At 43.9% G+C, this 27,343-nt stretch overlaps 1 long non-coding RNA gene across 2 annotated transcripts in view; it reads left to right on the top strand.

Annotated features, from left to right (window-relative positions):
* Nucleotides 1-27,343, top strand: part of LOC123776183 (uncharacterized) — a 150,236-nt gene that overhangs the window by 108,438 nt on the left and 14,455 nt on the right. The gene's annotated exons all lie outside the window — the stretch shown is intronic.

Raw genomic sequence — 27,343 nt, 5'->3', positions numbered from 1 at the left:
ACTGCTCCTGTCCCCAGGCTTCTGTGCTTTTGGTTATGCTGTTTCTGTCGCTCAGAAGGGCTGCCTTTCTTTGTCCCTTTAGAACTACTGTATATTCTTCAAGCTCAGCTCAAGCATCGTTCCCTTTGTGAAGCTTTTCCTTGCCTTTCTGGGCTGAGTTGAGACTCAGCTTTTTGTAACTTCCACCGACAGCGTATACTGCTGTGACACTCATCATTGAAAAGAAAAATCTATTGATTTGCTGTGAAAGTCCGATTAATGCTACCCACCCCCAATTCCCATCCAAAGGACAAACATGTCTTAATCTCCCAAACTTGTGACTGTGTTCCTGACCTGGCAAAAGGGACTTTGCATGTGTGATTGAGTTAAGGACCTTGAGATGGGGGAGATCATCATGGATTATCCTGCTGGGCCCAATGATACAATCACAAAGGTCCTTATAAGAGGGATGCAGGCATGTCAAAGTCTGAGACATAGAGAAAAGGGTATGGGATGCTGGGAGCGGAGTTTGGAGTGATGTACTTTTAAGACGCAGGAAGGGGCCACAAGCCAACAAATGAAGGTAACCTCTGGAAGCTCTAAGAGTCAAGGAAATGGGCTCTTCCCTAGAGCCTCCAGCAGGAACACAGCCCTGCTGACCCATTTTTGGACTTCCGACTTCCAGAATATAATAGAACAACTTCATGTTGTTTTCAACCACCAAAGTTGGTGGTAATTTGTTACAGCAGCAAGAGAAAACCAATACGTTTCCTCTTTTATCTATCCATCGAACGTCTATGCCACATATCATTTCATATGGATTTACTGAGCACCTGCTCTGTGCCAGACTTAATACTATATGCTAAGAGTACAATAATGAATAAGATCCAATTATTGTTGGGGGAGGTATGATGGGGCAAGGAAGAAGGCAGGAGTCCTGAAACTTGGAATTGTAAAGGGTGCCATCTAAAGTTGAGGCTGTTTTCTGTAGATAAAGCAGAGCCATTGAAGGTCTTGGCCTTATTAGTTAATGACTGTATCTTCGAGTGCCCTAGTGTGGAAGTGGATCGATGCTCTAGCAGGAGGACACACCGGGCTGCTTGCAATATCTAGGTGAGAGATGATGAAGGCCAGAACCAGGTGAGGGCAGTAAGGAAGTGCATCTGGTAGTATTTGCATGGTATTTCAGAGGTAGAACTGATGGGATTTTGTGATCAATTTGATACTGTGCCTGAGAGGCAGAATCCAAGATGACTCTGCTCCAAGATGACTCTGAGAACGGGTGACTCTAAGCTCAGTGCCTGGCACACAGTGGATAAGAAACAATTGTCTTGAATTGAATTGTGTGGCAAGAAGACAATGGAGTAGATCATCACTGGGAGAGAAGAATGATGCCAATGAAATCTGAATAGTGGAGGAAAATAAATAGAAGAATAAGTGTGTGTGTGTGTGTGTGTGTGCAGGGTGCTGGGAAAAAGATGTGAAATGTGTGCCCTGTTAGCTTGTATGATTTTTACTGCTCAATTTAAGCTTTTGTTCTTTAAACTAGAACCATGTTCAGAGAGAGAATTTAGAAAACGATAATCATGCTGAAGAGGTCAGATTTCTCTCCATGGCAAGTTTAGCTACTGTTTAGATCTGAAAGAGTTTTGGGCAGGGGAAGGAGAATAAGTAGTTTTGGTTGATTTTTGGTGCATTTGCTGTATCATTCTGGAATGAGGGCAATGCCTCTGTTTTCTTCCTCTACGCATTTCCCTTTGCTACGGGCCAGTCTCATGTCTATACCCAGGAGTGGAATGTGCTCTGGCACTGCGTGGGGTGATTTGGGTCCCCCTTGCCCAAGACCCCTTGCAGTGACCACATGGTGGTGAGCATTCACTATATTGAGAGGGCATTTATAATTTTTGCTCCTCAAAGTGGCATCCTGATTCCACCACACTGATGGGAAGGTATATACAATTATTTCGCAAAGGCCCTGAAACCCTTGTTTCCCATGAACGCTGCTCTGTGGCATATTGACTGTGCAAACAGTCCAGTAGGGCCTTTGGTGGGTGGACACACCTCTTCTTAGATTTGTGTTCACATAGAATATTATTCTAAGAGATATTAATTGTGACTCTGTAGACTGAAGAAAGGGGAAGAGTCTTACGGTCTAATTAGTTTGGAAAATGCTGGGTTTAACAAATGTACTTAAGTCTGCAGGATTTCCCAGAATCTTTACATTACAAATATACTCTGTGAATGTCTGAGAGTGAGGTAGAGATTTTCCTAAACTTATTTGATTCCAGAGCACTATACACGTTATGTGGCAAAGTGTTCCATACAACAGAGTTTGGAAAGGGTTGTCCTACTGAAACCATGGAAGTCCAAGATGTTCTTGTATGCCAGGCACACTCAGCGGGAGGCCATGATGATGACATTTAGCCATTATCCATCTTCTCAAAGTCTCCAGGTGGCATGAGTCACTAAAGATAGGCTGTAATGGTAATTGGACCAATCTTGTTGTTCTGACACTTATAGTTTGGATTTGAACTCACTTTGCTGATGAGCCAGGATACAGTTGTAATTCAGAGCCACTAATATCATCATTCTGTATCTTTTTTTAATTTAAAGATTATTTATTTGAGAGAGAGAGAGAGAGCACACAGGGAGGGGCAGAGAGAGAGAAAGAGAGAGAAAGAGAATCCTCAGCAGACTCCCTGCTGAGTGCAGGGCCCAACATGGGGCTTGATCCCAGGACCCTGAAATCACGACCTGAGCTGAAACCAAGAGTCAGCTTCTTAAACTACTGAGCCACCCAGGCCCCCTTCACCATTCCTTATCTTATCACACTTACCATTTCCTTCCCCTACCCCTCAAAGATCTTCTTATAATAAAACAACCCATGCTGGTTTCCTTTTTAAAAATTGTTTTAAAAACACTTTGTGTGGCACCTGGGTGGCTCAGTTGGTTAAGCCTCTGCCTTCCGCTCAGGTCATGATCCCAGGGTCCTGGGATCGAGCCCCGCATCGGGCTCCGTATTCAGTGGAGAGCCTGCCTCTCCATCTCCCTCTGCTCCTGCCCCCTGCTCCTGCTTTCTTTCTTGTTCACATGCTCTCTCTCTGAAATAAATAAATAAAATCTAAAAAAAAAAAACTTTGAAAACACTAGGTAACTTTCTTTGGATATTAGAGCATAATACAACAGTATCTTGTTATTTATGCTCTTCTTTATTTTTTTAAATCCCATGTGACTACACATGCACAGTATTTTGCAGTTTTCAGGGATTTTTATCATCTAGAATTTCATTTGATCCTTAAAACAACTTTATAAGGAGATGATGAAATCACAGTGTCTTAGTCTGTTTGGGCTGGTTTAACACAATGCCACAGAATGGATGGCTTTTGAACAGCAGAAATGTATTGCTCATAGTTCTGGAGGCTAGAAGTACAAGATCAGGGTATCAGCATGGTGGGAGTTCTGGTGAGAGCCTTCTTCTGGATCGGAGACAGCTGACTTCTTGCTTTGTCCTCACACAGTGGACTAGGTTAGGGAGCTCTCTGGAGTCTCCCTTACAGGAGCACTCATCCCATTAATGACAGTTCTAGCCTCCTGACCTAATCACCTCCAAAGCCCCCACCTCCTAACACCATCACATTAGGTTTCGACCTATGAAATTTGGAAGGACACAAACATTCAGCCTAGGGCACCCATTTTATATAGAAAAAGCGAGGCAAATAACATATTTGGACCCCTAGCTCGTGCCAGGGATTGAGCTAAGTGTCTTACGTATAGGAGCTCATTTAAAGCTCTTATCAGCTCTCCATATTAGAACACGTTATGCTCATGTTAGAAGTGAAGACTTTGCGGCTAAGAGAGTGAAGAACTTCTCCAAGGTCACAGAACTTATACGAGGATGTCTGGTGTTGAAACATGTTTGTTTAGCCCCCACATCCACTCTCCTTTCTCTCCTTCCACGATGCCATCCTGAAAGACGAGGCTGAGACCAAGGGCAGTGAAAGATGGCCCAAGTTCACACAGGGAGTTTGGGAAAGTGCTAATTTACTTGACTTTTAGTCCAAGGGCTTCTCTTCTACATATTTTTGCCCGGTCACTGGAGGTCATTTTCAAGAATAAGTAATGACCTGTGAAATGTCGCTGACAGCGGCAACAATAACAACCCGAAGAGAGCAACGGGGAGGAGGAAAAATGCCAGAGCTCGAAATCTCCTGTCCACCCCTCCGCAGCCTCGGTGTCGCGAAATAGATGTGATCCTACATTTCTGAGAGAGATGCCACCGCGTCTTTGTTTCTTTTGTCAGACAGGTAAGGGGCTGGGACAGCTGCGATGGAAAGAGGGGGTTTTGGCTCCCCTCACCTCTTCCTGTCAGGACCAACAAGAAAATAGAGCAAATTCTACCCCCTGCACCGCGTCTAGGGTTACCCACTGTTTCCACTGAGACACACGCGATTCCGTAACCTTTCGCGGGCTTCCCTGTGGGCCAGTCCCCGTGCTGTGCCATGGGGACAGCAGTGCAGGTGAGTGGGGCGCGTTTTCTCAGAGCCTGCCGTCTGAATGGAGAGGCTGGGTGTGGAAAGCACGACTGAAGAGGTGTAACTGCCTGGAAAGCAGGAGACGAGGCACGTAGCGGGATGAAGAGGGAGTCTTGGGCATGTAGAGCCCGTAATGTCCACGGTAATCACCCCGAACAATTGCTGAGGGCGTCCTGCTTGCATTTACCATGTCCTCCGTGCGTTGGGGGCCGTGAGTGCATAGCCCCTAAAACACAACCACCGCGGGACACATTTTTGTTGCCACTTTCCCAATCCCACAGCCCTCTGAAAGCTTTCCTTGAAACCAGGTTGGAACCAACAGGTAGTTAAGTTTCTAAACCCTGGTTGCACCCTAAGAGCTCCTTGACCCTCACCCCCACAGGAGAGTGACTCGAGAAGCCAAAGAGAGGTGGCCTGGTCTGTATGGTGTTGCTGAGTTCCCGCCCTCCTCCCGGGGGCTGGGAGTGTCTGCAGTCATCTTCTGCCTCTGTTTCCCAACTGTCCCTTTCCCTTCACTCGGTGGCGGGCAGGGTCTGAGCTTAGGCCCTGTGCAGGGTCACCGATGGTGGGAATCATGCAGGAAACCCTTCCGCTTCTGTCCTTGTTCATTCAGACTCTGCAGGCCGGGCAGAAATAGAGTGGTCCAAAGGCTAAGTCTACTGGATGGAGCAAAGCCTAGCAGGAGCCAAGGTAGCAGAATCTATCTCCACCATCTTGGATTATTTTATTATTCATGTATTTGCATCTTTGCGATTGAATGAGGATCTGTAGGTCAGGACTGACTTCGATGATTAACAAAAACTTTGAGGATAACGAGGGAAATACGGAAAAGGGTTCAGGCTTCTCAAAGAAGAAAAGGCATTTTATAAATCCGAGGCAGTTACAGTCCCTTGGGTGAAAAATTCCAATGGGCTCATTCACATTGGCCGCACTTCCGTGAGCCAGTGCCCAGCGATTTCCCCTCTTGCACATTTAGGCTTCCAGATCATTAGGCTGAGAGAAGCAAAAGTGCTTCCCTTGAGGAAACCCAGAGTCACTGCTCCACTATTCTCCCAGCCTCGCCATTGATTCAGGGAATCTCTGAGAATCTCTGGAAGGGACTTCAAAAATCATTTAGTCCAGCTGCCAGCGTATTCCCTCGATAAGCAGACAAGTGGGAATATAAAGTAAAAGTGCAGTTAATTCTCAATTATTTGAATATAGATTGTCCGTAGGCATAGAGTGTGAAATTTGTGTCTTTGGAGATAATGATCTGGTATCTTCCTCTCTGTTCCTTCTCCAAGCTAAACAATCACAGGTCATGTTAGTGGTCCTTCGAGGACTGATTTCAAACTTTGGAAATCACATAAATTGAAGCTATCTTCATCTAACTAGGTTGATGCTGCCTTCATTTCCATTCCAGAAACTTTTGGCTATTCCCCATTCAGAAGGGATTGACTGCATTTGAAATGGGATGACAGAGGAATTACTCTCACTGAGATTACCCTTCAGCTCCATCCCAGAACCGAGAGACTCTGCTAACTGCTATTGCTATAATGACTAGCAATCACGGCACAATCACGGAAAGGAATTAAATTATTAATTTCAATAGCACCCCATGGTGCATTTATAAATTCCACCATCTGGGGAACATAAATATGGAGGTCCACATTCTAAACTTGGAGGCATGGTGCTCAGTGCCAAGGGCTGTATCTTTGAAGGCAGTAAAGATTTTTCAAGATACTATATGTGGAGCGCCAAGCTGTGCATTTGAGAGAAGGCTCTGTCCCTGGGTCTCTATTAGCTTTACCATTTATTTAAGGCTCTCTTCTCTCTTAATTTTTAACCAGTTCTTATCTTATAGACCCAGTGCGTCAAAATCCACAGGCTGGGAAATAAAATAAACCTCAGACTTTTGAACTATTGAGTTTTTCACCCTTTTCTCTTCATTGAATTTCCTTTTGTCTTCCCCCAAAGTCTTTTATTGACTAGCTTCAAATATGTAAATCTCTGTGTTAATAAGTTCTTCGTACTGAGACAGCTATTCTTGGGTTTTGAATGTTTTCAAAATCCATTTAAAGCTTAAAGATAATTGTTTCTGAAGCATGGGGAATGGAGGTCCAGGAGTGGTGTGTAACCTACTCTCATAAAAGAGATTTTACTTTCCTTCCTTATGTGGAACCATTTGACCAGATGTTGGGGTTCAGCAAGCCTTCCCTGTTTGCCATCTGTGACATCCCCAAGGGCCAGTGAGAGAGGGGCACTTCTAAAGAGCATATGTAAATGACTTCCACGGAGCCCTGCAGGGGCACGGTAGGCCACCTTCTTCCGACTACGGATTACCAACCCGAAGCCAAGAAACAGCCCCGACCTCGGTCTCTCTGCCACAGTTTCCTAAGATGCACAATTGGATTTCCGATCAATGAGATCCCTTAAGAAGCAGCAGAAGAATGCATATAGCCTTCTCTGGGATAAATAATTCTGTGGTGTCGGTGTGGACCCCTTGATCTTTTAGCTTTCTGTGTATACGGGGCTTCGAAACAATTTGGGAATCTCTCTGACTAGCTGAGGATGAAGAGGACTGTTGAACAGCAGAGCTGCTCGTTTCCATGCTTCTTCCTGGGCACATCGACCCAAACATAGTGAGCTCTGCAGCTTTACACTCTGTTCTGTAAATTAAGATAGGCCTGTAGGCCAGTGATTTCCAGTCGAAACGGAGGGTCTGCTCTCAAGGTCTCCGCCTGACCCCAAGCTGCCACCACCAGTGCTGCTGTTCACTGGCTTCGGTATGTGAGGTTAAGTGATAGCATTTGGGGATGGGATGTTTTTGCAATTGTCTTGCAGGTGGGTTCCCTTTAATTCCCTGCGGCGTCAAACATCAGGGTAGCTTGGGATATGGTGATCTGAAGCTTTGGGAATAGGTGGTTTGTGCCTAATTCAATTTTCATTTCTTCATTGTTTTAGATGCCATTCTCATAACATAGCCAAATTAGCTTATTATTAGCCATTTACAACAAGAGAATAAACAAAACCCGTGATCACAGTGGATTTGCATAAAACTGCTGATCTTCATGGCAAGGTCCTTGCCAATAGCTTCCCTTTCTGTCCCTGGAATGTGAACATTAACGTTCTTCAAATTTGAGGAGCTGGATCTCTAGGGACTCCCATGTCCTGAGTTTAATAATGACAGTGAAGGACCCCAAATCAGTGATTTATGCAGTTGGGCCACGGGGTCCCCCACCTCTGTAGGAGTTAGCAGACTGGGATAATTACAGACTAAGTAGTGATGATAAGGGGCAAATGTGGTGTAGCTGGAGTTAGTGGCCTGAGAAAACCAGCTTTTCCAGCCTCAGGAGCGTCTGTTTGCTGTTATAAAGGGGGAAGGGTCGAAGCAAAGAGAACTTCCCCCGATCTGTATGAGTTCAGTAGCTGGGAAAAACTATGCAAAGTTATCATAAAAAACAAACAAAAACCCCCAGGACATAATAAACCCCAAGACTCTTCAGCATCTTGCTCTCCCTGCTCCCAGCAGTGGGAGGACAAAGAGTTGGCCGAACAGTACGGCAGAGCCAATGCGGGTGAGCCTGGAGGAGCCAGTGTAACTTTGCTTTGGAGCCTGAGTTTGCTTCTGACTCACACATCAGAGGAAACCTCTCTCACACAGAATTGAGCAGCTTACTGTCTTAAGGTGAGCCTGTCACAGCTCCTGGTAACTACAGCTCTTCTTTTCTCTCTGGGTGTCAGAGTAGCTCACCCTAAACCCCCAGCAGCTTTACACTAATGAGCTGAACTCCTCTGAGACCCAGGTCAAGGGGCCTGCCCAAGGCCGTGCTGGAGGGCCCGTGGAGACTGCCTGCCCAGCAAGCATGGCTTCCTGCCAGACAATGCCTCTGCCCTACGGTCTCCTTCCATCTCGCTACCTGGATAGACACACCATCTGACACTGCCCTGCAGTGAATAAAGGAAAAGAAGAAACCAGCATTTCTTTCTGAGATGAAAGCATATGGTGCTATCAAGGTGGGGAGGCGGGGAGAAGGAGGCCTGGGAAGATTCAAAAGTATGTATACCTGTAAGGATAAGTCGTATAAGAGGGAAGAAAAATGTTTTCTCACGTCCTGGGCAATGTCTACACAGCCCTTCACCCCAGGGAGGGAGAATGCCTGCCTGAGGGAGGACCAGCTCTAAACTGACTGGCACTTCTTGTTCAAGGGTAATTGCTTATTCAGGGGACAACTTTCAGGTGAATTTTTCTTTATAATAAGATTTGATGGCCGATTTAATTGGTCGCTTGGGCCACAGGAGAGAGAAGCCGTATAGCCCTATGAAGAATTCTTTATGGAAATCTAAATAAAATTCAGAAAATTCAGACATTGATCCCTTCCAAGATGGCCACTAGAAGGGAAGAGAAAATTGACAAACATCAAACAAGATCTTTGTAGGACTCACACGGCTTTGCACGCTGTTCTTCTACTCAGACGCTTCCTGAGTTTTTCTTGAGGGAAGCATTATCAGACTTTGCTTCTTGCTTCTTTAGGGAGCCTTTCTGAGGAGGTCTGGAAGGGGTAGCATTCATTTGCATGGGGGTGGGGGGAGGGAACTCTGGTTGTCCCAGGCCCTGCCCAGCTGTCCTGCAGGCTAAGAGCAGTATCTCCTAGCACACATGCAACCCATTTGTGGAACCTGGCTGTGTGGTGACACAACTTTGAGGAAGTGCCACTCTTCTCTCTTGGGAGGCTCTGTGAAAGGAGGGTGACCCTGCTTTACTCATACCTCCGAAGGTCCAACTGCGAGCTTGTCCCTGCTCCAGCTTTGGGGCTGCCTCCAAAGCTCCCAAGAAACCAATCACTGGAGTCTTTTACTTTAGGGAAATTGAGTTACATATGGATTTCTTCGGGACTTGCGAGTGATTCTATGTGGTCATTATTGGATATTACTGGGTACCATTGGACAAGACTGGGTATCATTGGATAATCTATGTGATTATTCATATGAATAGGTCAGGCCCACCCACACCTCAAGGCCATCTCTGGCCCCAAGAAGGGGGGGTGGGCTAATCTGCTTCTGAAGGATGGCATAATATGGAGCTGCCCACAGCCCTGCCTAGATCCTAGCCTCTCATTGTCCACACGTTTTGTGTCTGTTTGGATCTCTGGTGCTCGCTCCCTGACTCTTGCAGATGGAGTTCTCTAGGGAATAGACGCTCAGTCAGAGATTCGTGTGTATGTGGGGAGTAGTCTCAGAAACAGCATTCTATAAGGGACCAAAGGAAGCAAGATTGGGTAAAGGGGCACGTGGAACTGTGATTCAGTTCTAACAGAGGCTCGGCCAGCTTCACAGTGAGCTCTAGGGCTGGAATAGCCTTTCAGAGTTGCCCCAAATTGAGGCGAGTGTACCAGGAATTGTGTCCTTCCTGGTGCTGAGTGAGCTAAAGGAGTTCCACAGAAGCCAGTCAGTACGCCAGCTCTTGGCCGTAGGTGGGGGCTGCTGGGGAAGGGTTGCATTTTCAGTGAGGTGGCTCCTTTCAGTTGAGGGAAATTCCCAGGGAGGAACTCAGCTGTGGGCTCTCAGGAACCATCTCACAATGCTGGTGGAATGAGTGTCTTGGTTCTTTAAGAGAAAGAGAGAGACCATGTGTGTTGGGGGGAAGGGGTCTAGTGGCACTGTGTGTGTGTGTGTGTGTGTGTGTGTGTGTGTGGCTGGGTGGTACACCATGGCCAACACTAGAGCCACCCCTGAGCCCTCAGATACACTTCATTTGTGTAGTAAATTTGCCCAGTCTGGGAATAGCTCCTCCAGGATTTTGAGTGGCCTCCTTGAGAAAATTTATTTATTTATTTATTTATTTATTTATTTATTTATTTATTTAATTTTAGTATTTATTTATTTATAGAATGGCCTCTCTGAGAAAATTCATTCATTCGTTTATTTATTTATTTTTATCATTTATTTATTTATTTATTTATTTAATGTTATTATTTATTTATTTCAGAGAGAGAGAGAATGAGAGATAGAGACAGAGAGAGCATGAACAGGGGGAGCAGCAGGCAGAGGGAGAAGCGGGCTTTCCACTGAGCAAGGAGCCCGATGTGGGACTTGATCCCACGACCCTGGGATCATGACTTGAACTGAAGGCAGACACTTCACCGACTGAGCCACCCAGGCGTCCCGACTCTTTGGGAAAATTTACAAGATTAAGATGAATGGAACAAGCTAGTTTCCGCTATATAGCTCGTCTTCAGGCCACAACTGGCACCCATCGTCTTTGTCCTCTATTACTGATTTCGTATTTTCCCTTAACATCTGCACCTCTGCCCTCAGTTGGCACCTAAGTCTGGGTAGCTTACCTGACAGAATGACCTAGATTTTCATTCCTGAGGGGTGTGAGCTCCCAGTCACCATGTCCTCATCAGACCATGACTTGCTGGCCTTATCTATTTGCCATCAAAATTAGGCAGGAAGAGTACCAAAAAAGTTCTGTGGTGGATCAACTGTGTGCCAGGTGTATTTTTTTTCTGCCCCTATTATAAGGTCATGATCATGATCAATTATCCTCATGATCAAGGTCAATTATCCCTACCAGCATAGTGACTCCTTTTCTTGCCTACTTGTCTCTGGGCACAAGGATCCTGAAGTGACCAGGTGGCAGCTGTGACCTTAAGCCTTAAGGATATTTTTATTGTGTCCTTAATAAAAACATCCCCACTCTGGGAACCAGGACCTCTAGACCCATAGAGCCTAAAGTTGTGGGGGTGGAAGACTCGGATTTCTCAAACGGGCCACCAGGAGTGATGGCGAGTAGGGCTAGTCCTACTTCCATTTCTTGGTCCCCATGTCCATGACCTCTCCCTATCAGGGGACAGCACCATATAACAGTTGTTGATTTAATATGTCTTTCTTGTCTGAAGGATGTTGTCCCATTCTTACAGGTATGATCATCAAGTGAGCATTTCCGCTATGCCCTCGAAAAACCATTTCATTGCTTTTTCCAGGTCTACGGATTCTGCGTATTGTGCTATTTCAATTGACCACTGGATCTTTTGGTTGTATACCTACTGCCACACCGCCTTTTCTGTAAAGTGGGTCCCTTAGTCAGAGGTGACAGCAAGTGACATAATAAGTACCATATTAAGTGGATGTCAGTAGATTGAACATCTGTAGTCAAGCTGACCAAAGCCTTGTAAGCAATATATATGTTGGTTTCCGTCAAGAAGAATCGCTGCCCCATCCAGGGTGAAAGGGATCCATTTTGATGAATTTACCACCAAGTGGCTGGTTGGTCTTCATGAAGGATAATGCCATGTAATGGGTTCAACCCTGGTCTTTGTGAATGTTGAGTTGGACATTTGGCAGTGACAAGTAAGTTGGCTTTGGTGAGTGGGAGCCCATACTTTAGGGCCTATGCATGCCTTCTCTTCCTGTCACGGTGGCTGTCCCATTCATGAACCCATCAATCACACTAGGGTTAGGGTGACTAGTGATGGTGGCTGGCTGACATCGACTAGCCTCGTTGTTATGTTTAGTGGATTATTTAGTTGGCTATTTATTCCATGGTGGTTACTCTCTGATGGGCATTAGCATACTATAAAAAGATTTTCCTATTTCATGCCCACTCTTATAGATTCATGTTTCTCAATTGTCTTGTCTCTAATCTCAACTTCTTCATTCTAGGTCCCTATCTAGCCAAGCCATTCACCACTACCCATGAGTCTAGGTATATTCTAACTTCAGATGACTTTTCTTTTCATATACAATTTGTGATCACATATACCATCTAAAGCTTTGAGTATTGGAAGGATTTCTCCTTATTGCTGAAGGCCACCAGTTAATGGAGCTATATAGTTCATCAGGAGTACATTTTCAGCTTCCACATACATATGGAGCCATCCATAAACCAGGTTTGGCTTTTTCTCACCTCCATCAGGTGGTCATATGGTGCCTCCCATGTGGTCATAGATGTGAGCGGAAGGCAAATGCAACAGTAATGGGTAACATGGGTTTCCAGGCCCCCTGCTTTTGCAGTTTGTACTGTCTGACTCTGCTCATATCTGATCTTGGGTGTCCTACTTCCATCTTATAATCGATGGCTTTTGTGCCTCATCGAACCTTTATGACTTGGTGGGTCTGATAAATGATGGGTGGCTCTGGCTGCACGGCCACATGATATCTTATGGTCAGTGCTCCATCTCTCCCAGAGTCCAATAGCAGGCAAGGAACTCTTTTTTGAATGGTGTTTAGTTCTTTGGTATAAATGGCATACCCTTGCTTTAGAAGCTTAGGGTTCTGCATTTTGATTCTTCTTCTAGGGTTTGCCATATACTCTGCACAACATCTTTTGATACCATAAGATCCAACAGGTTGTATAGAACAAGTGGCAGGCTGCTCGTACCACAGTCCAAACCTGCTGCACGGTCCTTTCCTTCTCTGTCCCCCACTCAAAGCTGCGTGCATTATGCTGTGGCTTTCTAATTTCAACATCAGCAAGTTTCAACCCCTCTGCTTGCCAAGTTTTGCTACATTTTAGATGACCCGCTTGCCTCAAATTATTACTGATCAACATCCCTAGTCTCTCATCTGCTGGCCTCATGCCGTTTAATATGACTCTCTCCCTCATTGTGTTTCTCTTGTCAGGCTTACTCTTTCTTTAGCTTTATCCAGTTTCTCACCTTTCTACATAAAACCTTACTTTCACTGTGAAGACTTCTTGACTTCTTCTGGCAAGTCATGTCTATCCTCTCTGCAATCCTAGGGTATCTAGAGGCATATCAGTGCAAGTTGACACTAACATACCTATTACTGCATAATGCTTGCCCCGGGCTTCATGTTCATTAACTGTTTTTACCCTAAAGGTAAGAGCTATTGAGGAAGGGGTCCAAATCTTCATACGTTTTTTGTAGGCACACAGCTAGTACTCTTGGTGAATACTAGCTGATGGAGTTATTCTTTCCTTATCCCTCAGCCAAAACCATCTAGGCTAGCAGCACGACCTAACATATACCTGGAGGGCTGAGGATGCACTGGTGTCCACACTTATCTTCTCTATACCCAATCCAGATAGATTCTATGCATTGACAAACTTGTTAACATTTATGCAAGCTCATGAATTGTGAATTGTCCCATCAAATTGTTTCTTTTTCAAAAAAGATTATGTTCCTTTATTTGACAGAGAGAGAGTGCACACGAGCAGGGGAAGCAGCAGGCAGAGGGAGAAGCAGACTCCCTGCTGAGCAAGGAGCCTGATGTGGGACTTGATCCCAGGACCCTGAGATCACGACCTGAGCCAAAGGCAGATGCTTAACTGACTGAGCCACCTGGGGAACCCCTATCAAATTATTTCACTTTGGAAATTCTACCTTCTTTCTTAGCACAGTGGTCTGGTCGTGCAGCCAATGTGCTTCGCTTAGGAAGACTATCAGATCCTGCCTGATTCTCAGCCTCTTCACCTCATGTCAAGTGTCCTAGACACCATTTACTAGGCATGTCCCTCTCCCAAACTCTAGGTCAAACCTTAAGTTTACCCATGAAAGATTTAAGGAACAACAGCAGTCATTCTGATTTAAATACTCGAGACCTTAGGCTAGAAAGCTGAATAGTTGACCTTGGCCTTATTTCTGAGATGTTTGCCCTGGGTCTGAGAGCAGGATCGTCTTGTGTTCCCTATCTCAGAAATGCAACCAATACTCCAGAATCTGTCTTACTGAGAGTTTACTTCACCTTGCGCACTTCCCTGATTCTGCCTGCCTCTCTGGGCCTCCTGGTGTTGACCTCAACTGGATCTACCCAGTAAAGCTTCCCTCTTTAAGTCCTATGAAGCCTCTTAACACCAATCTTTTGCCTAATTTTCACCTAAGTCCATAGTCTACTGTTGGATTCAACTTCTTTCAAGCCTGTTGTAGAATCTGGCCTTTGCCTACTCTAGTGTCGAGGTGGGGTTTGTCCTGAACCTCAAGCTTCTTGGCTTGCTCTGGGCTCTTATATAATTGAACCATATCCTAGGACATGATAAGAGCAAATGTCATCAAACTCAGGTGGGTTCAACAAGAGGTTCACTGGCAACTTGACAATGGAGATCAGACCTGAAGAGAGGACAGGCAGAGAGTGGAAGCCTGTGACTGAACCCTGGGAGAGCAGCACAATGAACAGCCCGTGTGGCAGGCACGATGGCAAACCAGGAGCGGTTCAGATGGGGTCTAAACTCAATCCAGGTGGCAGGGCGTGGTGTCCAGTGGTGGAGGCAGAAGTACAGGTGCAGGCAGAAGATTCCTAAAACTACATTAATGCTGATGTTATGGAGATCTGGACAGTGCTAGGTGAGTGTGGGGTTGAGTTCCAGCTCAGAGAGAAAATGGAGGCATGAGCCCAGTTACATAGTCCAGGTCAGTATTGTGGAGAGTGCCTTAGTGAGCACTCGGGCTCGCAGGAATCTTGCCAAGACTTCAGATACCCCACTGTCTGAGAGGTTAAGATGCTAAGATGCTGAGATGCTTTCTTTTCTGGTAAGGCAATTAGGCTAGACTATGGAAAGAAACCACCCCAAACTCTCCATGGTTAAAACAACAAAGGTTGATTTCCTGCTTACCCTGTCATCAAGAGGTGGTGGCCTTAAGTCAGGAGCAGCTCTGCTTCACATAGACATCACTCAGGATCCCAGGCTGATGAGGTGCCATCATTCCTGGTGCTGACCTCTCATTTGGAGGCTCAGGTTTGCCTCTGAGTTTCCCGATGTAAAGTCTAGAGAATTGAATATAAGCAATCAAATGTTTTGGATTCTTCTGGTCACATTTCATTGGCCTGCATGACTCACATGGGCACACTTCAAAGGGCAGGACTCTGTAATTTTCTTATACCTGGAAGCAGAGGAGAACGGGATGTTGGAACATTAGCAATGCCTATCGAATTGAGTCAGAATCAACTCATAAACTGGACTTTGCAATGGCTGTGAATTGTATGTATGTGCTTGGTGGAAGGTTGGGAGACTCTTCATTGTTGCCTCATACTGGAAAGAGTAGAATAGAAGGGAAGGCCAGGTTAGCTGTAAAATCCACAGGGTTAAAAGTACTCAATAAAGTGAAATATATTCTGAAATATAGGCACAGTTCGTAGCCTGGAACCATGATTCACCCTTGGATGGGCCAGCTCTACTTCTGGGCATGTATCTTCTCATCCATTGCTCTTAGTATATAAGGACAATATAAACTAAACCCAGCCATCAAAATTGGCTGTTATTCTCCAGAGGAGGATGTATTTCTACAATGAACTGTCCATGCTCTATCTCTACTTGTTCTCATGATGTAAATCACATCATCTGTGAGCTAGGTGGCCCTGCCTAGGGTGATGTCCCATGACTAGAGATAAGCCCCATAACTGGTCTGGGAACTGAGCCATCTTCTTTGGTTTTATTTGTGCGTTAACTGACCGACACACTCATTGTATCCTGAGAACTTACTGAAATCACTTCAGCTTTCAAAAAAAAGGAATACAACTAATTGGGTGTAATTCAACTAATTAAAAAAATATTTAAAAAGTATATACATACACAGACTCGTGCACACAGAGACACATACAAATTTGCTACCTTTCAGAACAAGGAAGTTGTACTTCACAGTTTTAAGAACCACTTTGAAGCACCTCTATACTACCAGAGAGTAACAAGAGTCATTTCAATTGTAAAATCCATTGTGGCACTATCTCTGCCACAGACCCCTCAGCAGACACTCCAAAGAAGTGTTCTGTTCATAGGCAGAGCTTCAAGTGTCAGGACTCACAGTGTGGAAGGGTTTCAGAGAGGAGTCTAGGGATGGGGGATCACAACTGCAGAAGATTCAAGTTGGCTCCGATGTGAGAGTCTTTACGAGAAGCGCACTCCAGCACACTCTAGCAGAGCCATCCCAGGACAATGCTCCAAAGCCTTCATCACCTTCCAGCCTGGAAACCACCCTGACAGCAATTCTTGACAGATACAGCCATGCAAAGAAGGAAGATTCTTAGAAATTGCTTGTGGATGTTCGTACTGTGTTTATTTGACTGGAGAAGTTTTCTCTTCTTAACGACCAGTGGTTGTGGGCTTTTCTTGGCTCCAGGTGAAGAGGTGACTTCCGTCTTTGATTCAGTGTTCATAATTGGGCTGTCTGTTAGCAGAGGTGGTAAGAAAACAATGCTAATGAGGTCAAGGGTTCAGTGCCCACGTGGGTCCGTTAGCTTTCCTTTGTTCTTTGGCCAACAGTCTGCACAGGCTTACCTCGTTTTATTGAGCTTCATTTCATCACACCTCGCAGACATTGTGGGGTTTCTTTGGGGTTTTTTGTTTTTGTTTTAGAAATTGAAATTTCAAGGCTTCGGTGCAGGAAGTTACTGCAGATGTGGCGGAAATAGCAAGAGATCTAGAATTGGAAGAGGAGCCTGAAGATGGGACTGAACTGCTACAATCTCATGACCAAACGCGAATGGATGCGTAGTTGCTTCTTATGGAGGAGCAAAGAAAGCAGTTTCTTGAGTTGGAACCTACTCCTGGTAGAGATTCTGTGAAGATTGTTGAAATGACGACAAAGGATTTAGACTATCATTTACACTTAGTCTATAAAGCAGCAGCGGAAGCATTGGAGAGGACCGACTCCAATTTTGAAAGAAGTTCTACTGGGGGTAAAACGCTATCAGACAGCACTACCTGCTGCAGAGAAATCATTCGTGAGAGGAAGAGTCAATGGATGAAGCAAACTTCATTGTTGTCTTATTTTAAGAAATTGCCACAGCCACCCCAGCCTTCAGCAGCCACCCCCACCCTGACTGGTCAGCAGCCATCGACCTCAAGGCGAGACCATCCACCTGCAAAAAGATTACAACTTGCTGAAAGCTTGAATGATGGTTACCTTTTTTAGCAATACAGTATTTTTTAATTAAGGTAGACACAGTTTTTTGGACATGAGGCTATTGTATACTTACTAGACTACAGGATAGTGTAACCAAAAAAGTTATTTGACTTGTTTTACCGTGATATTCAATTTATTGAGATGGTGTGGAACCAATTCTGCAATATCTCTGAGGTTTGCCCAGAGCCTCTGTGTCCAGCGACTATGAAGACAACAGCGATTGGGGGAGAGTAAGGGAAGGTGGATGACTCTTTAATCTTAGACTTCCTGTAATGATGAACAACTCCAACTTCATGTCCTTTTGCAGCCAAGTCACCTTCAGGGTTGGAGGGACTGCCCGTAAAGAAGCAGTTTGTGCAAATTCACCGTGGTATCCACCCTTCTCTGTGCTGATAAGAAATGCTACTCTCCCGGGCGGGCAGGTGTGCTGTTTCCACGCACACCCTGCTTTTAGGCAGATACTAGGTGGCAGATAACTCTTCCCGCATTTGTTCATTCTCAGTACCTATAGCTCAAAACGATTTCCATGCCGAAGTGCTGTATTTTAGGGTACCATATTCTGATCCCCTTCCCATTTTGTCTGCATAGTTGGACGTTGTTCAGTCTGTTTTTATTCCTTTAATATGCATATTTAGCTTTTTAAAATTTAATATTAATCAGAGTTTTTCCCCGTGAGAATCTCCAGCTGATCCCACTCCCTGTAAGACCATCTTTCCCCCACCTGAATTGCATTCACAATTTTGCCCTAAATCAAGTGTGTGGGGGGGCACTTGGGTGGCTTACTCAGTAAAGTGTTGGGCTCAGGTCATGATCCTGGGGTCCTGGGATAGAGCCCCACGTTGGAATCCCTGCTCAGTGGGGAGTCTACTTTTCCCTCTCCCTCTGCTACTCTCTCTTTCTGTGTGTAAAATAAATAAATAAAATCTTAAAAAAAAAAAAAGGAGCAGTAAGGAACATGAAAGGTATAAATACTGGTGGTGTTACGGAGTCTGAAGCTACAGGATCAATGCTTACAGCCAGAGCATCAGCCTGGTCATCGATGGCAATGAAATGAAAGCAGCAGCAGACATATTATTATTTACAGCCAATTTTCCATTTCTTATAAGCCAAAGTTTCAAAATTTTCTGGACATTTGTGTATGGAGTTAAAGTGGATTGGTATGAGTTTCATGTCTTCTTTTTCTTTTTCTCAGTCACTATCAATTGAAGATTCAAATGAATGATGACATGCTCATAGATAGCTGGAAAGAGAAGGCCTGACTATTCCCACAAGTAGGGCTCAGCCCTGGAGGGACTTAGGTCTGGCTTTGTAATCACAATTCATGATTCCCCCTGCTATGCACAGTTTTCTCAGAATTACTGTATCTTCTGTAATGCTATGTAGCAACATAAATCAGAGTAGGCACTAAGCAAGAATGGTGGGAAAACTATGGGCTTCTAGGGGCGCCTGGGTGGCTCAGTCATTAAGCATCTGCCTTTGGCTCAGGGCGTGATCCTGGCGTTCTGGGATCGAGCCCCGCATTAGACTTCTCTGCTGGGAGCTGGCTTCTTCCTCTCCACTCCCCCTGCTTGTGTTCCCTCTCTCGCTGCCTGTCTCTCTCTCTCTCAAATAAATAAATAAAATCTTAAAACAAAACAAAACTATGGGCTTCTAAGTTGACTCCTTAGCTCTGTGTGTGTGTGTGCGCACGCACCTGCATCTTTGGGAAAGCTAATTAATTAATTAATTGCTTTGAGCCTCAGTTTCCTTGCTTGTAAAATGGGGATATTAACGTTTACCTCATAGGGCTGTTGGAAAAATTATATGATAGAATATGAAGAAGTCTGGCTTGTCCAATGTGGTACCTGGCATATTGCAAGTGTTTTCCTTAATGACAAGAGTTCTTATTATCAACATTGCTATATTTATTTTAATTGTTTGGCAAATTTCTCCCACTTTATTGCAAAACCAAATGTGTAGAGCAACCGTTACTGACACCTCCCTAGCAAATGCTGCTGCTTGCCTTCCCATATCCCTCAGCGCACCTGCACTCATGACCAGCTATGCGAGACAGTCCACGTCTTCCCACCTCAGGGATCTGGGTCTTTCCTCTTCTTTGCCTGAGGGCTTTCAAAGGCACTTACAAAACCTAGAAGCCTAAGAGTTTGTGCTCCTGGGGGCAAACTTAATTTGAAAGATACCTGCCATTTGGAGTGATTCTGAGCCATATTCCATATGGTTTCTCAGAAGATGCTCGGCAGGACTGACCTGAGGTTGTCCACAGTGCAAACCCTCTCATTAATGCACTTTTTTGGTTTTTACTTTTCTCCTTTCTCTGTCTCACTGTCCCCATTTCTTCACTTGTGATGCCTGGATTCACTTTGCAAATAAATTTTTTTTTTTTTAAAGATTTTATTTATTTATTCAACAGAGATAAAGACAGCCAGCAAGAGAGGGAACACAAAGCAGGGGGAGTGGGAGAGGAGGAAGCAGGCTCATAGCGGAGGAGCCTGATGTGGGGCTCGATCCCATAACGCCGGGATCACGCCCTGAGCCGAAGGCAGACGCTTAACCGCTGTGCCACCCAGGCGCCCCTGCAAATAAATTCTTAACCCCCAGTTTCTTATCTCAGGATTTTCTTTTTTTGGAGAACCCAAACTAGAACGTGTACCCCATGGGGTTTTTATTTTTATTTTTAAATTTATACTCAGTACACTTTATTTTTTGTTGTGCAGTTCTTTGAGTTTAAACAATGCATATGTTCGTGTACGTACCACTGCAATTAGGATACAGAACAGTGTCCTCACCCTAAAAATTCCCTCCTACTGCCCCTTTGAAGTGAAACCATCCCCTACCCCAGCCCATGGCAACAATCCCATATGGGTTCCCTTTCTCAGAATGTCATGCTATGTGCCACCTTTTACAACTGGCTTCTATCCTCAACATAATGCCTTTGGGATTCTTCCATGGTGCGCGTGTCTCATTAGGTTACTCCTTTTCGTGGCTGAGTAGTATTCCATTGTACGGATGTAAGACAGCTTGTCACTTCATTTGTTGAAGGACATTTGGATTGTTTCCAGTTTTCTAAGATTATGAACAATGCTGCTCTAAATAGTCACGTGGGTTTTTGTTTCTCTAGGGTAAATAGCTAGGAGTGGGTTTGTTGAGTCACATGGTAAGTGTATGCTTCACTTTATAAGAAACTGCCAGATTTTTCCAGAATGGCTATACAATCTTGCCCTCCCACCGGCAATCTGTGAGAGTTCTAGTTACTCCACATTTTTGCTAGCACTTGGGATAGTTGTTACTTTTATTATTTTAGGCATTCGCATAGAGATGCAGTGGGATTTCTTTGTGCTTTCAATTTGCATTTCCCTAATGGGTAATGATGTTGAGCACTTTTTTTTTCATGTGCTTATTTGCCATAGTATGTATTCTTTGGTGAAGTGTTCGTTTAAATCTTTTGCCTACTTTGTTGAGTTTTGAGAGTCCTTTATATATTCTGGGTACAAGTTCTTTATCACATGGTTTATAGATATTTTCTCCCACTCTGCACCTTGCTTTTTCATTACCTTAATCATAGGGTTTTTATAAGGACCGACTTTATACATGCAGTTCTTTGAAGGTGAAATGAACATGCTACATACATGTCAATTTGGGCATGTAATATGGAGAAGGTAGACTTGGCATCCGACACACTCAGGTTTGACCCAGTCACTCGCTAACTGCTTTGTCATGAACTGTCCTGTGAGTTTCCTCATCTGTAAATGAAATAATGAATGTCAGGAGCTTAGCCGCAGTCCAGAACATTGTGAACATTCAATAATTGTAAAGATTCTATTCATAGCACAACATTCTTTTTCCTCTCTTAGCCTTTGCATAAGCTTTTTTTTTTTTTTTTCCTAGCTAAGATGACTCCTATTCTGGGGGGGCTTTGCTTGACATGCTCAGTGGGGGCCAGACACCCCTTCCTGGCTCCGACTACCCTCAAACCACCTTCTGTCACTGTGTTTTAAACACAGTGAGATATGAGCAATGTGAGGGCCAAGCTAATGTCTTTCTCCTCAAAAAAGAATTCCAGGTCGTGTTTGAGGAGTGAATGAATAAATGAACAAATTCATCTCATGCTTTGTCTGGGAGTTCCCAGTAGACATTCCTCGGAGTATCGCCAAATTCAGTCCCTTTAATACAGCCTTAAACACCCCACATGGACGTCTGTGACTTATACCAGGACTCTGCTCACGCTCCGCCAGACACTGCGTCTTTGACAAGCTGGATGCCGAATGGAGAAACTTGAACGCTCTGCATCTATTTACTTTTACCACATGCCATAAAAATTAAAAATACATTGTAGCACAAGTGCAGTATTTAGTGTTTCACTTTAATTACATTCAAGTGTGTGGCTAAATAGTCTTGAGAAAACCTTAATGACCAGCTGTTCTACCCTTTTCCCATATGTCAGAAATGGTTTCTGAAATCACATTCTGGGACAGTAAGGTTGTATAATTAGACAGTGTATAGTTAACACTTCTAGATTTTCCCCTTAAACTGTGGACCCTTTACGCTAACATATTGCGTGATTCTGCTGGTTTGGCGCAATGCAATTAAATGACTTGCCAAACAGCGATGGAGATCTGCAAACTCCATCAGAATTGTTATCATTGCATCATTATTTCTTCATATCTTTTTCATCGTTGGGATGGCATGCTTTTGTGTGTGTATGTGTGTGTGTGTTATGCAATATTCAGCATGTTTGGCTGACGAATAAACTTAGTAAAGAGGGCTGTAAATTTTTAATATTCCCTTCATAATGCCATTTATCTTACTAGAATTAGATGTAAGAGTGGCTTTTGCATCCTTTCGAACAAAGAGCTATCGCTCAAATACATAGCAACCATTTAAGGAAACAAAACGAAACTAGAATTCCCCCAGGTCATAAGAGAAGCCAATATTTTCCATCACTTCTGGTGGGGAAATAGGGATCTTATGTACCCCCACACTGGATTTGGGAGATAGAATTTAGACAATTGGTTATTGCGAAAATAAGTCATTACTGACTTGCAGTTGCTTGACTCTGAGCTTAATGAGTTGTTTTGAAACCATAGTAATATTTTATTTGATTAAATTTGGCTAATTCTTTGATTTTTTTGAGTTTAGACAAGAGACCAAAATAGAAATACAAAGTAAGGAAATGGAAAAATTCTATCAACTAATAATATTCTTTGGTTCCCCTTTTCCTTCCCTAAAGAAAATGCCCTTGACATTGTCCCAAATCACAAGTCGGAAGTAACTCTGATTTCTGACTGAGGATTGCCCGGCTAAATACATTAAGACCAAGTCACAGCTGAAGCTTTGAGTTCTTAAGCATCCCATTCATTTTTTTAAAAAGGCTAAGAGAGATCTTTGCTGTTCTAAGACCAATTTCCAACATTTTTTTTCCTTCTAAGCCTGAATTTCCAAAGACTTATTTAGATGTAAGCACTGACAGCCATAATCATCTTTTAAATCTTGCTTTGTATCCTTAGTTATAATGTTGTTCAATTAATATTCAGAATAATGGGAGTGATGTGCCGTTTTGAAAAAGACTTGAATACAGTCCAATGCTTTGGGAAACTGACTCTCGAGAGGATTAATCAGCATTTAAAACTTGCATTAATAAAAATCTGATCTTCCCTCATGCGGCACACATAATACTTTTCGTTTTTAAACATTTCGTTTAATAATACAGCATCCTTTGTCCTGATTTTTAAAAGGATTTTAAAATTGAGCTCCTTCAGATCAATTCTGCCTTGACCCTTGTACATAATTGGACACTTGCAATTTGAAAATATAAGGATGCTCTTTTGCATGGTGCACTAAACTGATTTCCATTATTGAAGAGAAGGGCGATAGTGGACGACAACTTTGTACTTAACATTTCAGTTTTTTCCCTCTATTTATATCCAGAGAGTTTTCAATCTTTCTTTAAAGCTCAATTATCCAAACCCAGTCCTCAAGAGAAAAAGAGCTAAAAACTATCTTTAAATAATGAAAAATGAGCTCTCGTAATAGGATCTTTTGCTGAAAATGGTATATGTCAAACAATATTGATAATTAGTGGTCTCTTTGTATTTGTTTTTAAATAAGCATAAATAACACTGAGTTATTTACATGTAAACAAGGATTTGGATTCTAAATTTAAAATAAGATGACATGATGGAGAGTGAACTGGACACAGCGGACTAAGGGCTCTGTTTGGCTTCTAGCTAAATGGGAATGAAATCAATTTTAGAAACAGGGAAGAAAGATGATTGTGAAAGCAGAATAGGGGGGAAAAAAGAAAAAAAAAAAACCCAACAACTGCTGTTTTATCCTCGTTGGGTAATTGGTTGCTTTATGACCAGAAATCAAGTCAAGTGAGCACGTGTTTCTGCAGGTTTTTTCTCTCTCCTTAGACCAGCAGCTTGCTCTGTGGCCCAGGGCCAGCTGCTTTTCCTCTGCTGAGACCCCGTCTGATGCAGCTGACCAGAGGGAGAGAGAAAGGTCTCCTTCGTGGTGCTAAAGGTGGCCTGGAAGGATTTTATTCTTTCCCTTGCACGATTTTAGAAAAATCTAGGAGCTTCTATGATGAAGCAGTCGACACCACAGAGAAAATTCTTATCACTGCTGGGCCTTATTAGGTTTTTATAGCAGGCACAGCAAATGGTCAATAAACGCTTATTGAAAGGATCTCTTTAAAAGCCCTCATTAAGTGCCTGCCGGCTTGCCGGGGATGGACCAGTTTCCGCTCGGAGAGTTTTGCTCACCTGGCCACCTTTCCAACAGAGGGGGCACTGCTTTTCCTTAAGCACCAACCTCCTTTGGTCTCCTTGAAGTCCTGTAACTGCTCTGAACTGGGGAGTGGGGGTCACGCAGAGAAGGCGGCAAGGCTGTAGGGAAGGCCAGGTCGCTGTCGCCCAGCGGGAGCACTAGGTACAGTGGGGGAAACGCGCGCGGGGTAGGGACAGACAGTCAGGAGAGCAGAAGCCTGTATTTCAGACACGACCAGACAGTGAGGCTGCCTCGCAGGTATATCTAAGGGCATATTACACTAACGAGGATGTTACAAACATGGTTTTTTCGCTCAAAAACTAGCGAAGCTTGATGGAAGCATGGGTGGCCAGTGCCTTTGACCCACAGACCGAGCACATTTGCGCAGCTGACTGCGAGCTGGTTTGAATGGAGACAGCATGAGGGCCCCAATAGGAAAGAGCCTGTGTTTCAAAGTCTTTCTCACACGATTGAAAGGATTTTTGTTTGTTGGTTTGTTTGTTTTTCTCGTCCTGTTGCATTTTTTTCTCCACCTGTGGCTGTCAGGGGGATAGGTGACAAAGCTGGGTCCTGGGCCTCAGGGGGTACCCTGCGCCCTTCTAGAGGGAATGGGGCAATGAGGGCCTGCTTCCTGAATACACGTTCCCAGGATCCCGGCATTTGGGGAATTGGGTTAGCTTCTGGTGGCGGGATGTGGGAGGTAGATTTTACTATCCCTGTTTGGTGGTCAGATTTTGAACATTTGAACAGGCTCAAGGCCGGCTCTTCTCTGGATCAGGATAATCTTTCTGAAATTCAGACAAGATTAGGTCAATTCCTTACTTTAAAATGTAAACGACTTCCCTTAGCCTATTCAAAGAAATGTCAAAGCTTTGGCATTACCATCTCCAGACCTCCTCTCAGGCTGTTTTCTTTTGCTTTTTCTTCCGCTATTCTCCCCCCACATCTTGCCCTCATGCCAGAGTAGCCTAGACCTCACTCCTTACACATGAGTGCTTTTCCTGACTCAGTGCCCTTGCTCAAATAATACCCCCTCCTTTGCACTTTGTGGGCCTGGAGAGCTCCTACTAATCCTTCAGTGTCCAGCTCAAATGCTGCCTCATTCTTATGGCTCTTCCTGGAGTCCCCTGATGCTTTCCCTGCTTCTGCCTCCTTCACCCTATCCCTGCTCAAAGGCTCCAAGAAAGTCGCTCCCGTGGCTGCGTTTCCCTGACTATAGCATTTACCACTTAGGCCATGGGTACTTTTTGTTATTGTTTCTCCCACAAAACTGTGTATTATGCAAGAGTTGGAGTATTGGTTCCGAAGTTATTTCATAAGTGTTGAAGCGAATTTGCCGTTCAATAAGCACAAAGTGTATTTCAAAAATCTTAGAACTAAAAGAATATCAAATAGTTTATAGTTAAAAGTTGATGTGTTTTCCTTAAGTCTACCAAATATTATAAGTTAAGAGCTTAGACCTACCTTAGAATTTAAAAACTGTCTTTCGAAAGCTCTATATTTCTTTTCTACACCACATCCTAAGATGCAATGATACATCTAATAATCATAGAAATATCTATTTTTTTTCTGATCTCAGAAAAACTTAGAATGCAGGTAGATTAATTTCTTGGTGTAGACTGTCTATCGAGTAAAAGTCCCTACCTCCAACAACAAGGGCGCTTGAATATGGATCTCTGCGAAGTATTTGACCAGATTCAATGTAAGCATTGTAAGGCTTGTTTTGAAGGAAGGTTTCTGCACTCTGATGTGGCTGGGAAAAGCAGTATTCCTTCTGTTCCTATCTGTGGTAGTGTTCGTCCCACGCCCACAAAGTCACAATATTTTCTAGGCAAGTAGATCTCAAGCCTAGTTGCCTATAAGAATCATATAGCACAGGACATGGAAAACTACAGCCCACGGGCTAAATCCAGCGTGCTGCCTGTTTTTGCAACAGTCAAGTTCTATGGGAACACAGCCACACCCTCTTACTCTCATGTTGTCTGTGGCTACTTTCAGGCTACAATGGCAGGGGTGAGTCGTTGCAACAAATGTTGTATCACCCACAAAGCTGAACATATTTATTCTGTGGCTCTTTACAAAAAGATGTTTGATGACCCTTGACCTACAAGTTCCATTTTTGTTTTGTTTTTTTAAAAAACCTAGATACCTGAGCTCTGCTGTGGATGGATTAGTAATTGAAGGGATACATTCTGGTCATTTGTATTTTTAAGAAGCTCCATCCACATGTGATTCTGATTACAGACTCCTGATTTTTATTTCTCAAGAAGTTATCCATAAATCATGCCAAGCAAATTCTCACAGTACAAGGACTATCTCTCTAAGGCGAGCACCGTCTTTTATCTAACTTGGCATCCATAATACCTAACACGCTCCCACCATAATTAGATTCTGATAAGGCTTTTGCTAAGTGAATGAGTAAAGGGCAAGGGGAGCAGTCTTAGACTGCAGATGCTGCTAGAACCCACTAAAAATCACAATCAATTGCAGGTACCCTCTCAGGCCCTGGATATGAGCCCTATTCCTTTCTAGTGAGATTTCTTTCTTTCTTCCAACTCCAAGCTAACCTAGAAAGACACAAATGCTACTAATTCTCTGTGGATCTGAACTCTAAAAAAAATTCCAGGAGTATCAAATGATGCATGCCTTGGTCTGCATAAACATGGTCATCTTCTCATTGCTTGGGACATTTAGGGGGGAAAAAATCGACTCATCATGAGAAATGGTGCAGATGGCATATTTGGCATCACGAGCCTGCATAGATCAGAGATGCATTTATTTACATGACTTTGTTTGCATTGTGACCATTTATCTGGGCCCTTGCTCACATTTAACCTTTTGAAGGGTCGGGAAGGAGTGAGCCATTTTGCCCTTGGGATTGGATGGAGCAAGCCCCTTATACAGATGATGTTTGCATTTCCTCCTACCTGCAAAACACTCATTTCTTACAGCATCAGAAAACATTTGGTTATGTTATCTCGTGGGTCCAGGAGGAGCGTGGAGTGTGCCAAATTTAAGAGCCATTGCCAAATGCCATGGTTCGCATTGTGTAGACAGCACGCCAGTGGAACTGGCACGAACTAGTTGTAGATTCAAGCTCTGGCCTCAGAGGCAAAGGATCCCCGTTAGTCATTTCCAACTGGGATCACGCCCTTTGCCTTTGGTTATGAGATATCTTTGTGTCTGGGTACAGAGCGTGGCCTGCAGGCACAGTCAATTGAC

The sequence above is a fragment of the Ursus americanus genome, chromosome 2, assembly GCF_024610735.1.
Source record: "Ursus americanus isolate L20-20 chromosome 2, mUrsAme1.1.p, whole genome shotgun sequence".
Lineage (NCBI taxonomy): Eukaryota > Metazoa > Chordata > Mammalia > Carnivora > Ursidae > Ursus > Ursus americanus.
Note: the sequence above shows the minus strand (reverse complement) of the source record. Positions and strands in the feature narration are given on the sequence as shown.